The 15,834-nt window shown below is 41.4% G+C and overlaps 1 protein-coding gene across 13 annotated transcripts in view; it reads left to right on the top strand.

Annotated features, from left to right (window-relative positions):
* The window catches only part of LOC131690789 (protein phosphatase 1 regulatory subunit 12A), a 247,265-nt gene that overhangs the window by 200,872 nt on the left and 30,559 nt on the right, over positions 1 to 15,834 (top strand). The gene's annotated exons all lie outside the window — the stretch shown is intronic.

Here is a 15,834-nt window from a genome sequence, read left to right on the forward strand (position 1 = left end):
TTTTTAGTTGACTGTGTTTTGCTGGACATGTTGTAAAGGTTGTCAATGGAATGTAGTTTGCAAAACGAACACACTACGAAAACTTCAGAACCTCTTAACAAGTCTCCACGAAAAGTTCGAACAATTTTAATTCATAAGAAATGACGAAATTTTAGAATTCTATTGTTGATGCTAAATATTTTCGAAATACATAAAATGTCGAGATCTGGTGTCAATTCTAGACGTTTCATGCATTTCTATGACATTTGGGAAGGATCTTTTCTTTTGGTGATTTCTACAAATTTTACTTTCACAGCTTTGCGGCTCCTTTCAATCATGTCCGATTGTGCTCAAATTTTGTTTTGGAAATTTGTTCAAGGTTGTGAAGCTTTTGATGTGTGTCCGTTTTGAACATTTGGGATGACCATTTTTATTGGCGCCACCCTAAAGAGTATTAACTTATCACCATATAATGACTGTTTACTCATAGAAAAATTAAATGAAATAATTTGATTCCGTTTCACGGGATTGGTGTTAACAAATTTGACAGTTTTTAATATGGAACGAAGCTTTTAGTGTCACCGACTTTTGAAATATATGCTTGTACATTATGACAATATTTAGTTAGTGGAAATCGGCTGAAAATCTCACAAGCTTCGGCTATAAATACCGGTGTGTCACAGCGAAATAAGGTTAAAAAGAATAACAACCTAAACGCCGGAACGGATTGCAACACTGCACTGACACATGTTATAGATTAGAAACATAAAAAAGGTTTTAGTTTTTTTACACAGACCAAAAGTATATGTTAAGATTTGTAGATAGAATCGATCTTCTCGTGTTTTTACTGGATTGAGTAAATTTGATAAATTTACAACGCCCTAGACACTTTTTTATGTTCACCTGCTTATTTCTGAAAGTAAAACTAAATCCAATGTTGAAATCTACAGATGCTTGACGATAGGAACAAATTAATTCAAACAGTGTTATTCGCTGAAATCCAATCTGAAAGAAAAAAACAATCATATGCCAATCGAAAGGCAATCGTAGAACAACACCTTCCCAGCTTAACCTTGAACCGAGAGGTTCCGTGTTGCGGAGATTATCGAACCATGTCCGCACGTCTGTCCATAAACAAACCCCTCCGATACTCCGGAAAATTTACGACACGGTGCACGGACAGGAAAAACAAACCACCCGTCTTGTACCGAGACAAGACAAATCGAAAAAAATCGAGGTAATATTTCCATTTTCGCACGCGCACCAGGTCCTGATCGAACGAAACAAGCTACAGTTAGTTAACGGTTATGGTGAAAATAACCTTGCTTTCCATTTTCAGCCTAGCGTTGTTGCTGCCAGTAGCTGCAGCTACTGAAAGAGAGCGCAATACTACATGTACGCACGGGGTTCTAAATATAACCGCGCACTTTGGCGATGCGATGGTTCCGTGAAAATCTCCCCTTTAAATTAGGTGTTAAACGAAACAGAACACCTAGTACGGGGTGCTCCGCATTTCCACTGTACGGGATGATCGGCACGAATAAATAGGAGACCCGTGATATTGATTGAATACGTGGAAATTAGCTGCGAGAAGATCGCGTTTGTAGATGAAGGATGGGAATGCCAAATTCGTATTTTCTCCGGAAATTGAAAAAGAACCAAACAACAACATGTGTTTAATTTCTTGTGTCTTTTTAAATAAAAGTTCATTTTAGTTGGGCAAAACTGCGAATGGCGGTTAGACACATTCTGAACAGAGCGTCGTCGTCGATTCAAATCACCATGTTAGCCGCAACCGACGCAAGCATGATGTAACGAGAATTCTACTATTTTGTACCAAACAAATGATAGATAATATGCATCAGAATGTATTAAAATCATTAGACTGATTCGAGCTTTGAATGCAAATTGTGAAACATAAAAACTTCCGGTATTGCCAACATTATCAAGCATATTTCGTGCATCAGTTTTAAGGAACCTCTGACAGACAATTGCTTTAAGATGGTTATTGCATTACGCCTCGAAAGTGCTGCATAGAGGCGACCGGGAGGGCTTATGTGCCTGTTTTATGTTTGTGTTTTTTCATACTCTGCACCTGCCTAAACTAATGATCAACAAATAGCCTATGCGCGCTCAGGCGTGGCCGACTGAATGGTTGACGTGAATTGACTTTTGCTGTGGGCCGTGTTTGCAAACACTGTTCCACAGTTTAATGGCGGTGTTGATGAACACGGCTCGCAATGGAGGTCATTGTGCGTCGATTTAGCGGTTTATTAATGAAGGAAATGTAAAAGTAGAAGCCTATTAGTGTTAGTGTAGCAAAAATTGTAGTTTTTAGTCCTATTGTATTATTGTTATGTGCTAGTCGTATGTCTATCTGTGTATGTGTTCGTCTGAGTATTTGTGCTAAACTAGGCTAACATTGCTAGGCAAACGAAATGATTTTCGAACACAAAACCGCTAGAGATCAGTGATCTTGTAATAGTGGTTGACGAATCAGTAACAAACAGATGAATACGCGGCCACGTGATTAAGGCGCGGTGCGTAAAGTGGATGTTCAAACGAATACGGGTACTCTTCAACGACCAGTGATCAAAGTGGCTCTCTTAGACGTGCTCGAAGATAGTAAGGCCAACCAAGGATAGGCATTACGGGTGGGGGTGTTAATAATCTTTCCAACAAGCTTCTGGTTCACTGCAATCACTGCTTCATCTACTCGATGCGGCGAGGCGTAGGTATACCGGAGCAATTCGGCGTGTCGACGAAGACCGGATAATGAAGAGACAAAAATAAACAAACGAATAGAGGAATCATTTGGACCGCATGTGCGACAGGTTATCTTTAGTGCTAAAATATATTTGTTATGAAATAGTAGTACCACAACTAAAATTGAGTTAAGGTCGATTGTGGTACGAGCTACTTTAGTATGTCACACGAAAAGGATTGAATTGCTTATCATCTAGAAATCATCTCCAGGAGTGCAACTGTCTACTTGAAGACACATGAGACGAAGTCAATTTCACAACTGGCGTATATGATAGATTAGTGGGTACTTAGAATTCGATGGTCATTTTTTCCAATGTTCAATTCGAGCATTTGATTCGATTCATTCGATAAATCTATCCTCGTCCTAACTTAACCTCATGCCTTCAGTTGGACCAATCAAAAAAATGACGCTCATATTAACTAGACAACACGTTACCTGGCGACATGTCCGGTAACTCTAGTCATATGGGGAAACTTACTCTCTTCTAATGTGTGAACCGTACGCGGAAAATTAGGCATCAAAGCCACGGTAGGCGCGATCATTCAAAAAAACACGCGAATATGCGAATTATGAAATCGGTTGTGAAATCGAATTCATTCACGCGAAGTTACATACACGCTAGCAAACGAGACAAACATGTTAACATACAAACAATCGAACTTCGTTTACGCCATAGTTGCCGCGATCTTAGAATATATTGCCATTGCCGCGATCTCGCAAACATAAAAACACCCCGGTGAGTAAATGAACGTTTTAGCATCTATAAACTCATAAACACGATCTCAAGCACCGACCAACAAACACATGTAATCGCGCGATTATGAATCGGTCACGTCCGAAAACCATGCCTTCAGTTGAACCAATCGAAAAATGACGCTCATATTCACTAAACAACGCGTCACATAGCGACATGACCGGAAACCCCAGTGATATGGGGAATCTAGCTCTCTTTCAGTATTCAGCATGTTAACATACCAACGCTTAAGGCCTTCGCGATCATCCACGCACACTGAAGCCCTCTTGCGAAAGACTGTACGCAGGGGCCAAAGTGGATGCTTTGTACTCCAGCGGACGGAAACGACCATCAGACGGGTGGCTTTAAATGCTCTGAACCACTTAGATACCGCACAACAGAAACAATGTGTGATGTCGCTTTGATTGCAGAGTCCCCCTTGATAATGGTAACTGGATGGCGCATAGATCTGGAACAGCTGTGATACAAGTTATGGGTAGATTCCCCATTCAAGAAGTGGTAGAACACTCATAGGAAGGCTTCGTAATCGCCAATCAACGGTGTCCCCGTGTGCAGCTGTTGCGCTCCTCCAAGGCGGACAGTAAGCAATTCAGCCTAATGCTGGAGTAGTTAACCGATCAGTTGATCGACCGAAAGCCCGTAGTCATTGGTGGTGACTTCATTGCCTGGTCTGAGGAGTGGAGCAGTAGAGTAACCAACACAAGAGGGTATATCCTGCTGGAAGCTCTAGCGAAGTTAGACTAACGATTGTTCAATGAAGGTTCCGTTAGCACATTTCGGAGAGACGGGAAAGAGTGTATCATTGACATCACATTCTGTAGCCCTTCACTGACGGCGAACATGGATTGGAGAGTTTGCGAGAAGTAGACGCATAGCGACCACCAGACGATTCGCTACCGTATCGGCCAACGGAACCCTTCTGCAGCACGGAGAAAGATGACCGGCGAGCGAGAGTTGAAAACGAAAGCTTTCAACTAAGACCTCTTCGTTGAGGCATTTCTGCTGGACGGCGGGACTGAAAATATGGATGCGGCAGATCTAGCAAAAAGGATTGTGACGGCTTTTGATGCCACAATGACACAAAAACTGGAACCACCCAATAGACGGCGTCCAGCTTACTGGTGGAACGAGATGCTCAGTACGCTACGCGCTGCTTGTCTCAGAGCCAGAATGCGGGCTCAGAGAACAGTTTCTCAGCCAGAAAGAAACAAGCGGAAGGCAGTGTTTCGGGAAGCTAGGGCAGCTTTAAAACGAGAGATCCAGCTTAGCAAGTCAGATTGCCACAAGGAGCTGTGCCGAGAAGTAGTCGCCAATCGCTGGAGCGGCGCGTTCCGAGTCTTGATAGCAAGAATGAAGGGCCCGTCGACGCCAGCCGAAATGTGCTGATGATAATCGTTGAGGGTCTCTTCCCGAAGCACAATCCAACTGCTTGGCCACCGACACCGTACGCCGAAGAAGGAGCAAACACGGACGATTGACGATGGATCTTGCAGAAGCATCGAGGCGACTGGAACCAAATAAAGCCCCTGGTCATGATGGAATACCAAACGTGGTACTGAAAGCTGCGATCCTGGCATACCCGGACATGTTCAGGATGGTGCTGCCGAAGTGTCTAGATGAAGTAAACCTCTCCGAAATAAGGAAGGTACAGAAGCTGGTATTGCTGCCACAGCCAGGGAAGCCACCATTCTATCTGGCCTCGTATAGGCCTATATGGTTGCTGTAAACACTCGATAAACTCTTGAAAAGAATCATTCTTAAAAGGCTGACGAAATGCTCGGAGGGCAAACGTGTACTGGAGCATCAACAGTAGATGCAATTCGGACAGTGCTCGAGAGCGCTGAGAAGGCATTCAAACGAAGTCGAAGAGGAGATCGATACTGCGCTGTGGTCAAGATAGATGTGAAGAATACATTTAACAGCGCTAACTGGGGAACCATCGCCGCAGAGCTACACAGAATAAGGGTCTCCGACTATCTATGCCGGATCTTGTAGAGCTATTTCCAGAGCAGAGTGTTCCTCAGGACTGCCCAGGAATTTGAAAATTGCGAGTTTCGCGGACGACGTGTTACTGATTGGTGGGACACTTGAGGAAGTGAAGGTGTCTCTGACAGAGACATTTGACGCAATCCAGAACTGAATGAACGCGATCAAGCTACAGACAGCTCACCACAAGACGAAAGTGTTGTTGGTCAGTAACTGTAAAGCAGTGGATGCAGATCGACGTCAGAGGGCACGAGAATCGAAGTATGAACTGGAGCAATTGGGAGAGATAATCGACGACCGGTTGAGCTTCAACAACCACGTCGGTTACGCCTGCGAAAAATCGACGAAGGCAACGAAGGCGAAGGCGCAATAGGATCATGCTGAACATCGGCGGCCCGAGAAGCAGCACGAGACGTCTGATATCTAGTGTTTCGTCATCGATATCGCGATATGGGGTTCCGGCTGATGGCCGTAAGAGTCGTGAGCGCGTGCAGAACCATTTCGTCGGAGGCAGTAGGGGTTATTGTCGAGATGATCCCTATCTGCATCATCTTGATGCTACAATCGGAGAAACACCAGAAATGTGAGGAAGATTCTGAGAATCGATTCGATGGTGATGTGGCAGCAGAAATGGAGCAATACGGAGAAGGGAAGGTGGACGTACCGGCTCATCCCAAATCTGTTGACTTAGGTCAATAGAAAGCACGAAGAGGTGAACTTCCACCTGACACATGTTCTGTCGGGCCACAGCTACTTCAGGAAGTATCATCGTCGGTTCGGGCACGCAACGTGCCTAGAGTTTGATAACATCGAGAAGACACCGAAGCATGTGGTCTTTGAATGTTGAAAGGTTCGAAGCGAAATGCAGAGAGATGCTCGACACTGGAGGGCTGGACATCAACTTGGATAATGTCTACAAAATGACAAGCAACGTAAACACGTGAAACGCGGTCCACATAGTGGTGGCGCTGATCATGACTGGCTTACAGCGGAAATGGCGTGATAAACAGCGAGCAACGGTTTCGGGAGAGCAATCAGAGTAGGCTAGATCCACTGCCGGAGACTAGGCGAGAGTAGACTGCGACAGAACACCGGGTATGGGTCGACGGGGTGCTAGCGAACCGGACGCCACGCTCTACCCAGAATCACCGGACCGACCACGGCACCCTACCGGTCGGCCCGATAGAAATAAGCGTCCGTTGGCGTGAGCTAGATTCACCGCCAGGGACTAGACTGAGTAGTCCACGACGAGACATCAGCAATCGCGGGTCGTCAGGGCACCAGTGAACCGGACGCCCTACTCCAATGGAATCACCGAACTGACCTCGGCATCTGGCTGGTTGACTCGATATCGGGAAATCTTTTCTCGCCGGGGAACTTTTCGTTGGAGTAAGCTACATCCACCGTCGGGGACTAGATCGAATCGATAGCTCAACGAGAAAGTGGTACTAAATGGCATCAGGGAGCCGAAGGGCCCAGTAAATTAGATGTTGGCCGCCCAGATTGTCCTCATAGGAGAAGAGCACTAATTTTCAACCCACAACTAGCTTTCCTACTGCCATACAGAAATTGCCACGTTGTGTGGAAGGTCGAAAACTGATAGTTTGACGAGGAGGTGTATTATAACCATACTGAAAAAACTAACTACTAAGTAGTAGGATAGGAGTGTGTGCTATAGACATAGAAAACTACCAGAAGTAATGCCGTAAAGCAGTGCTGGGAAGAAATCCGGTTCCGCGCAAGAGTAGTTGTTTTAGCGGGTCCGGTGGCTGCCCAAACCCGTTCCCTGAGTTTTTGAGCTTTTTTTCTGCTCAGGGTGTTTTGAACATTTTTTCTGCTCTCTAACAAACACTCGTACACACACATACACATACAAACACAATGGTGTAAGACGCTCGGCCCTCCGGGTCTTTGTTGGGCAATCGATTTTTGGAGTGATTGCATAATCTTTCTTTATATGAGAAAGGCAAAAACCATAAAATATCTGAAAATTTTCTTCAAGCAAAATTTTCCCCAATCTTTAATTAGATTTCCAAACTTTAACTTAGAGCTGTTTTCACACAACATTAAGCTTGACCTTGTACGACCACCCCTGGCTGCTACTCCGTTATCAATCTGGACTAGCTGAAGTTGCACAGGGAATTAGTAGATAATTATGCTTCGAGTAGCGAAACATCTTTCAATGTGCGACTCCTGGTACCCCTGAAATGTTTATTGATCAATACCAGCGCCGACCAGGCCCGAATGTAGATCGCGTAAGGAAAGGGAAGGAATGTTAGTCCGATACTTGCTTTTGCTAGAGGCCGTATATACTATTACGTACTCCACAAGTATCACGGGAGGAGGATATTTGTTAGTAAGTATAGAAGTTGGATTCTACTTCTTCTTTACCGACGACAGAGAGGTGACTCCACTATCTAAATATCGATCCATCAACTCATGGACCGGGGACCAACGGTTCTACTTCCCTTCCGAAGGAAGACGTGACCACAGATTTATTCACATCAGAAAAATTTCAACGACCTCGGCTGGGATTGAACCTGGACCAATGAGTGGCGGTCCCGCTTACCACTGAACCACTAGCTCCGTCAGAGCTGTTTTCACACAACATTGGCCGACTAACTAACAATAGAAGTGTGGTACCTTCCCTAACAGGGCCAAACTAGTCTCATTGCCCTATATGCTTCGGAATATGCATGTAATCCGTTGAATACGGGTTGGCCCTAACAGTTAATTTACAAAGAGTACCAACTGCCAAATGAAAACCCGTGACACTTTTAATAATGTATGTCAATGTGCATTCTTCAATAGTGAGATCCAATTTTAACCACGAGTTTTACAATGCAGCTGTATCTGCTTGTGGACAGAATTTTGGCAGACATGCTGTGTAGAGGACAACAATGAATGATTAACCTAAGAACATCGTGTATTTTAATTAAAGATAATTATACCATGTTCACACTACAGAGTTAAAACATGTTATAATAATTAGCAACAAGAAAAATGTCATCAAGATAGCGTTAAAACACGTTTTAACTCATAGTGTGAACGTAGTATTACACACATTTTTTGAGGTTTGATAAATTGTTATAATTCAAATAAAGAGCTCTTTCATGGCTTGTCGTAATAGTCTTGATGAATTTTCATAATTTACGTGAACTACAAGATTTTTACCGTGTAACACCGTTCTACGATTCAGTATTTGGTTGATCCCCATTCACATGTATAAAAGAAAATCAATCTCCTCTTTGTAAAAATGCGCAAAGAAAACTCCGATTGACACCCTTTAAAGTCGATCTGAGCAACTCTCTGAGAGACAAATGACCCCAGCACGAGCCGCCGCGCACCGTACCGGCAGGAAAATGTATACCTTGGAAAAACATATGAGCTGTGATCATGTCGGAACCCACCCTCTCTCCGGTAGAACATAAACACACGCTAATTCACTCTGACTCGTACTTTTCCCAGCCATAGCCAAGATCAAGCTAGAGCAAGTGCCGCCAGTCTTCCTACGAACGGGTTCGGAGAAGGATCGCAATTTTCTATTCTACGGAACGTAAACCGCAAACCTCTCACTAGGCCACATCTGGTTTCTGTTCTCACCTGTGTGTGCATTATCTAAAGCCAACCCAGCGAGCAGGGGGAGGACGCGCGCATTTGATTGCCCCAGCATATTGGCAAACCGGGGTGGGTACGATTCAGCGTATACATTTTGTAACAAACCAGTGACATTTGAAACTCGCCTGCCAACTTTGTGATCAAGCAATGTGAACGATCGGTCGAATGCTACTCTGCGACACGTGATTAGTGTTTTTACCTTAACGATATAGATTTACTGTAGTGCCTTATTTGGCCAGTCCGACGGGCTTTAACTTGCAATTACCAATTGAAGGCGAATTGAATGCTTCGAAATGCCCTTTACTGGGACACAACAAAAGTTCGATTGAGTGCATACCTGTCCGTTGGGGCTAGTGAGGATTGGACGTGGTTCAATGCTGATTGATCAATCTAGTTGTTGTGAGAAATATTAAGTGTTCTAGTTTGTAAACCAAATCGGTACTTAAACTCGACTGTTAGTTTCCAATGACAATGACGATGATGTATTTTTTAATCAATTCCACCTTGTAGTTTTAAGCGATGGTGGCACTGTTGTGACCAGCATCATTTGCCCAACATTGTAATTGAAGTACAATTATAATCGACTGTTCGTGCCTGGCGACAATTGGGAAGAATTGGATGAATCGGACTGATTTGTTAAACGAACATCAGACCCAAATCTGTAGTTCCTTCCATCGGAAGGACTACACATATGTACGAACAGTTCCAAATGATGTTACTCGGCGCGCGAGGCCAAAGTTGTAAATATTTATAGTTGTCCACATTCTTAGTTTGTCAATCTGGAGTTAACCTAGATACTCAAGATGATGACCAGATGTTTTATATGAATTTGCAACGGAATTGGTCACAATCGTTAAATGGCAGCTAATTTTTCATTCACACTGAGAAAACGAGCTTCGTATCAACGCGTTAATCATTCTATTTAAAATAGATTTTCTTTAAAGTCATTTGCTTACGCACCGCTTCGGTTGTTGCCCGAGTCACTGTTGTAGGTTGCGGTGATGCTTTTTTGTTGGTTCTTATTTTACACAATGACGGTCCAGTTAACGACAATATCCGTCTCGTCAGCTAGGATCAGGACCACACGTCGTTTTGCTACTTCTGGCTGCCTTACGAATGCAGTGTTGTTGTTACATAGAAAATACAAGTGTCAGTTTTGTTGATATGAGTATGTGTGTACTATAGTATATCAAATGCGATATGGACAAATTATCTGATCTTGTCAATTGTTTTTGTGTTTGTTATATCGTCGCTATTTTTAGATAAATGTTTGCAACATCACTCGATCTCGAAGAGCGCCGGGCTGAAAAAGTTTCTTTTTGGTTTAAAAAAACACCTGTAAAATTTGAAGCCGATCCAAGAAAAAATAATGGACCCGAAAATGGATTGAAGTGAAAGAAAGATAATTTTATAGAAATTTTGCATTTTTCCTTATATAAACTTTTGTGTTGACTACTGTACATCAATATAGGGATGCCACCTCCCTGGTTAGGCATGATTGACTCCACGCGAAATTTAAATTTTGTAATATGTTTCTCGCATCAATAAAAATATTATTTATGTGATTTCATATTGATTTTAACGGTTTTAAAATCTATCTATCTATATATTTAAAAGGCAATGTTTGTATGTATATGATTTATGGACTCCCAAACGGCTTCACCGATTGCCGTCAATATATATACATAGTGGGCATTTGTTATGGAGCGTGTTGGTTGGGGATTATCTGCCCGCCAGATGGCGCTTCGGAACAAATTGTGTTTTCCTCCTATTTCGTTGAAAGTCGCAGCAACGCGTGATGGGTATTGGCTATAATTTATGTAAGGAAAAAAGCGAAAAAATACATAATTTCAATGAAATTGCCATTGGTCCACTTCAATTCATTTTCGGGTCTATTAATTTTTCTTTGACCGGTCAAATTTTACAGGTGTTTTTGTTAGGTTAAAAGGAAACTTTTTCAGCCAGGCGCTCGTTCATGTGACTATTTTGAAATTTTTCCTATAACAAATCGCGGCCAGGTTAATAATCACTAGATACTGAATAAAATTTTGGTAAGTTCGTAGTGAAAACAATTGAAAACTAAGAAACAGAACTAAAAATATCAATATTAATTCGTCAAAAGGGCGAAATTGTTTTTTGTAAACAAACTTGTTTCGCTCATTAGTCTGCTGCAGAGTGGAATTTCATGCAAACTATGCGTTAATGTAAATTTTTACCCTTCGTAGAAGTAATTTCAATTGTTTGCTGCATTGAAATTATAGTAAATTAAGAGAAACCATCAAAATAAAAGTTTGTTTACAAATCTTATTCGCCCTTATGCAAATTTAATATGGATATGTTCTCTACAAGGAAGGCAATAGTACATCGACGAATTATTCATTTGAAATTTGATTTTTATTATTTATTTAAAAGTTACTATTTACTCTAGTTGCAATAATGGATAATTAAGAGAAAATATTTAGTGGCTAACCGAATATGGCAATATCTGATGGTACTAGAAAATGCAATGTATTCAGACTACACGTGGTGTAGCAGACGCTAGTTCAAAATGAGTAGAAAAATATCCAGAGAATTTTCGAACAAAGAGACTGTCGAAAATTCGCTTTAAATCAGCTGATATGGCAGGAGATTTGTAAATGCGTAAAACCAGTTCAAATTCTATTTTCTTGATCTGGTGTCTCGCAACTATTACCAGTTCAGTAGCATTACGTGAATTTGATATTTTAAGTTTAATTGAAACTATATTCAAGACTGACCTCGGCCTGGCGGAATGGAGGGTAAGGCGATGGCCTCATAAATCATTCGTCGTATGTTTGAGCTCCACCCAGAAAGGCCTCTTAGCGATCAGTAAGATCATAACATAACTCTGCAGTTGTCCTCTACATTGAGAATCTGCTGCGAAGTCTATCAAAAAAAGGTCAAATTTCGCAAAGAAACGTAATATCAAGATTTTGCTTTGCTTTGTTACATTTAAGATTTTTGTGTACTTTTATACAATATGTTCGGCAATATGGTCAAACAAGTGAGAACGCCGTTTTTTTTGTCAATTCAAATATCCAGATTCTTCTAGATTATGGATTCTAATTTTTTTTTATGAAATTCGTGCTTTTATATCACTGAGCTTACGAATTAAAAACCTTGAAGGCAGATTTCATTGATGAAACCACCAAAATATCTAGATAAAATAAATCTGCAAGAAAGCATATCTCAATTACTTCACCTTTGCAGAAGAGACATTATTTTTGATTTCTCCGTTCCTACATTACTGCAATTCATCCAAAACCTCAATTTTTACTTTTTATTTTTTTGTGTAACTAGAGGTTCCTTGTGACAATTGGATGATGATTTCAGTTACAATTTCTAAATCAATTCGTCGATTTGCTAAACAAATATATTGATACTCATCTGCTCAGTAATTGTATTTTTTAATAAATATAATTAGCGCCTGATTTTTTTTCCACAATCTCCATCAAGATTAGATGAGATGTCGTTTTATTCAAACCGAATTGACTTATAGATTCAACCAGTCACAACATTTTAGTCGCTCTCCTTACATGAACATTGACTGGAAACCATAGAAAACGACTAAAATGCTGCTGCTGGTTGCAACGTTAAGTTATTTTTGATTGTATGACTAATATGTGATCTAAACAGAACCGCTGTTTTATCACTCTTTGCTCGTTTCACCCTGTTCACGTTTTTATTGTTTATTGTACGATTGTTAAAATATCACGCCACGGTTTTCCGGATCAACAGTGTTTGAAGTACGGAACGCATGTCACGTATAAACATGAAATTGAATGTCACTAAAAATACTATTGTGTCAAAACGACACGGAAACACAAACTATTTTTCCGGCTAGATCTACTAAGAGTACATTACTATCTCGTAATCTTCCTTGTCATCATTGTGGTTGCTACCTTCTTGTTTGCGAACATCAGATTTCTTTCTTGTTTCTTACCTTTACGGGTAGCGAGTGTGAGCATCCTGCTGGCTGTTAATTTTGAGGTACTTGATGTAGCTTTTGCCGTTGTCACACATATTACCTGAACAGCTGCCATACACTCGGAGATTGTTTGTGGTTCAGGTAATAATATCGAAGACTGCGAATGTGCAATGAATTCTCGGTATAATGTTTTGTACTGCCAGGTCAAGTAGTAGGAAATAGGTTGGTTCACCCAGATTCTAATCACAAAAACACCAGTGGATATCTCTATGTGTCCATCGCAATGGATTCAATTCCTTTTAGTTATTCAATGGCCACCGTGTATTTAAGTGGTGCTAAATCTTGTAGCCGATCATTAATTTTCTCATCGACCATATAAATGAGGATCTAGATTATAGCGTTGTCCCACACAATCACGAGTTTTAAGTTGTTATGCAAACTGTATGGTTTCTTCTGGGCCAATTTGTTGAACCTTATCAGGATTGGATACCTGACATGGTAGGACTCGATAAAGGTGGCTTCCGTAAATCTTACCTCCATTTTCTGTAGCCCATATAGTTAAACAAAGGTGTCACATCACGAATGCTCGGTCTTATGCGAAAAGACCGAACGTAAATAGGCACCGCATTCGGCCGGAACACCACTTCTTGCTGCTGCGACTCACTCATCTCGATAGATTACCACGGTAAGAACATACAACATAATAGCAATTGTTTTTGTCGTTCGCTTTGCACTTACTCAGACACAAGCAGAAAGCACAATGAGTAATGTTGGAAATAGTAATATTCTTCCACATTTTCCCATTAATTTGTTTAAACCAAACGAGATACAAATTTATTAAAGATAGTTGAAAAACATGTTTATCTTATTATTTATTTTTAAAACAATTTAGAGGCTGGGGATTTAGTCATCTACCCTGCCAGCATACTTGAAATTGAGTTAGATATACCATATTACTCGATGTAGAAATAATTTGAAATTCTACTTGGTTGCTGGGAGATAGAGAAACAGTATCGTGACAAGCGCTAAATTGTGGACAGTCTTATTGTCCTAGGTGCAGAGTAGAATAATAAAAAAAAAGTTTTTCGTGTAATTAATTCCAAACTAAGTTAGCACGAAAAAAATTGAAAGAAAATAATATTTAATGCAAAAAGAAAGGAAAAGAATGACTAAGCTTCCTCGGTAAGGGTGCTGGCCGTTGATTTGGGGGTGTTGAACGCTGCTTTGCAGTTGCCTGAACAGCATCCACGCAGCCGTATTGAAGACTGCGTCTTGGGTTTGATTTGGGTCATACACGTTACCGGAATGGTTTTTTTCGTCGTGTTATTGATTGTTTTGATACGTGAAGTATTGAAAATTGATTTTAGAAAATTTTTAACCATACTATTAAACAGCATAGCCTCAAAATATGTCCTCACCATGAAATACAATATATAGCAATTGGAAAACCACAAAGTCGATCGATTGAATTTAGTAAACGATAAGCAGCGGTTCGCCCTGAAGGATAGGATATTTATACCTCTTCCACAAACATTATGGATGCCCAGTGTAATTGTTTATCCTTTTTCTCTAAATGCTTACACTACGTCAAAATGTGACGACCGCGCGTGCCGGTAGCTGTTTAAATACTCCTCAATGTCAAACCAAAGCCGCCGCACCATTAACAGCCGTTCCGAAGTGTAAGCGGGGGTGTAGCATACAAACAAGGACACATCCACTACTCATCATCCGGCGATGGATTGACTTGTGGCCCGGGTCGTAATTGTAACTGGGTATATTTCATTATTGTGTGACCCACGCGATTCGAATCGCAAAAAAAACGTTTTAATTTTCCCTTTAATCGAGGAACCGCAAGATTGTAAGCGGGGCGTGTTTTTGGTAATTCATTGTGCACGCACACGAAACGTGGGGTTTATTTCGGATGATTGCGGCTAAAAATATTCGACATTAGAGTCCTAAAAATAGTACCGCGACACACGTTTATAGATTTTTTTCCGCTGCAGGCAACATCACGAGAGAAAAAAATATAATTGTGTCGTAAAGGTGAGACTTCACCGTTTATTGTTCAGAAATAAACTGTTACTAATAGATCGAGTAGCTTGGTTGTGGCGAGCGAGTCAAATGTCGTTGGATGTGAAAAATTACCTGCTGAAATTGCAGCTGACTTTGTTTCTTTGTTTAGGTGAACGAGTTCACCGTGGGTAGAAATATTCTACAAAGAGGACACATCAATCTTTCAAAATGTCATTCCGCTCACGATCTCGCACAGTTCAGCCCATCGTAACACGGCGAGCTTCGTCCCTGACCCGAACTCCATTGAACAGTGTCATCACGAGTCCGCTTAGCTCCAACTATGGGAGATCTTACACACCAGCTAGCAACCCGTATAGCTCCAGTACCAGTGCATACAGTTCGTACTCTCCTGCATCAACATCGAGTCCATCGGCTCGTTTGAATCTAAGCAATGGAGGTCACTACTTCGACTATTCTAATTTATCGTCCAGGCGGGATTCGTACGGTAGCAATTCAAACCTCGCCTACAAATCTCCTTACAAAGATAAGGACCGCTATGGAAACGGTAGTTCCTATAGCTCATCGTACAAGGATCGCTACATCAGTCCTTACGCAACTTCATACGACAATGGAGTTTCATCCAGCGGACTGAGTTACGGACTGAAAAGAGCAAGTCACCTATCATCCAATGGACTCTCTGGATCTAATGGCAGTTTGAACAGCTACTCACCATCGTCGTACGTTAGCAAATCCCAAGGCAATACCACCCAC

The sequence above is a fragment of the Topomyia yanbarensis genome, chromosome 3, assembly GCF_030247195.1.
Source record: "Topomyia yanbarensis strain Yona2022 chromosome 3, ASM3024719v1, whole genome shotgun sequence".
Taxonomy (NCBI): domain Eukaryota; kingdom Metazoa; phylum Arthropoda; class Insecta; order Diptera; family Culicidae; genus Topomyia; species Topomyia yanbarensis.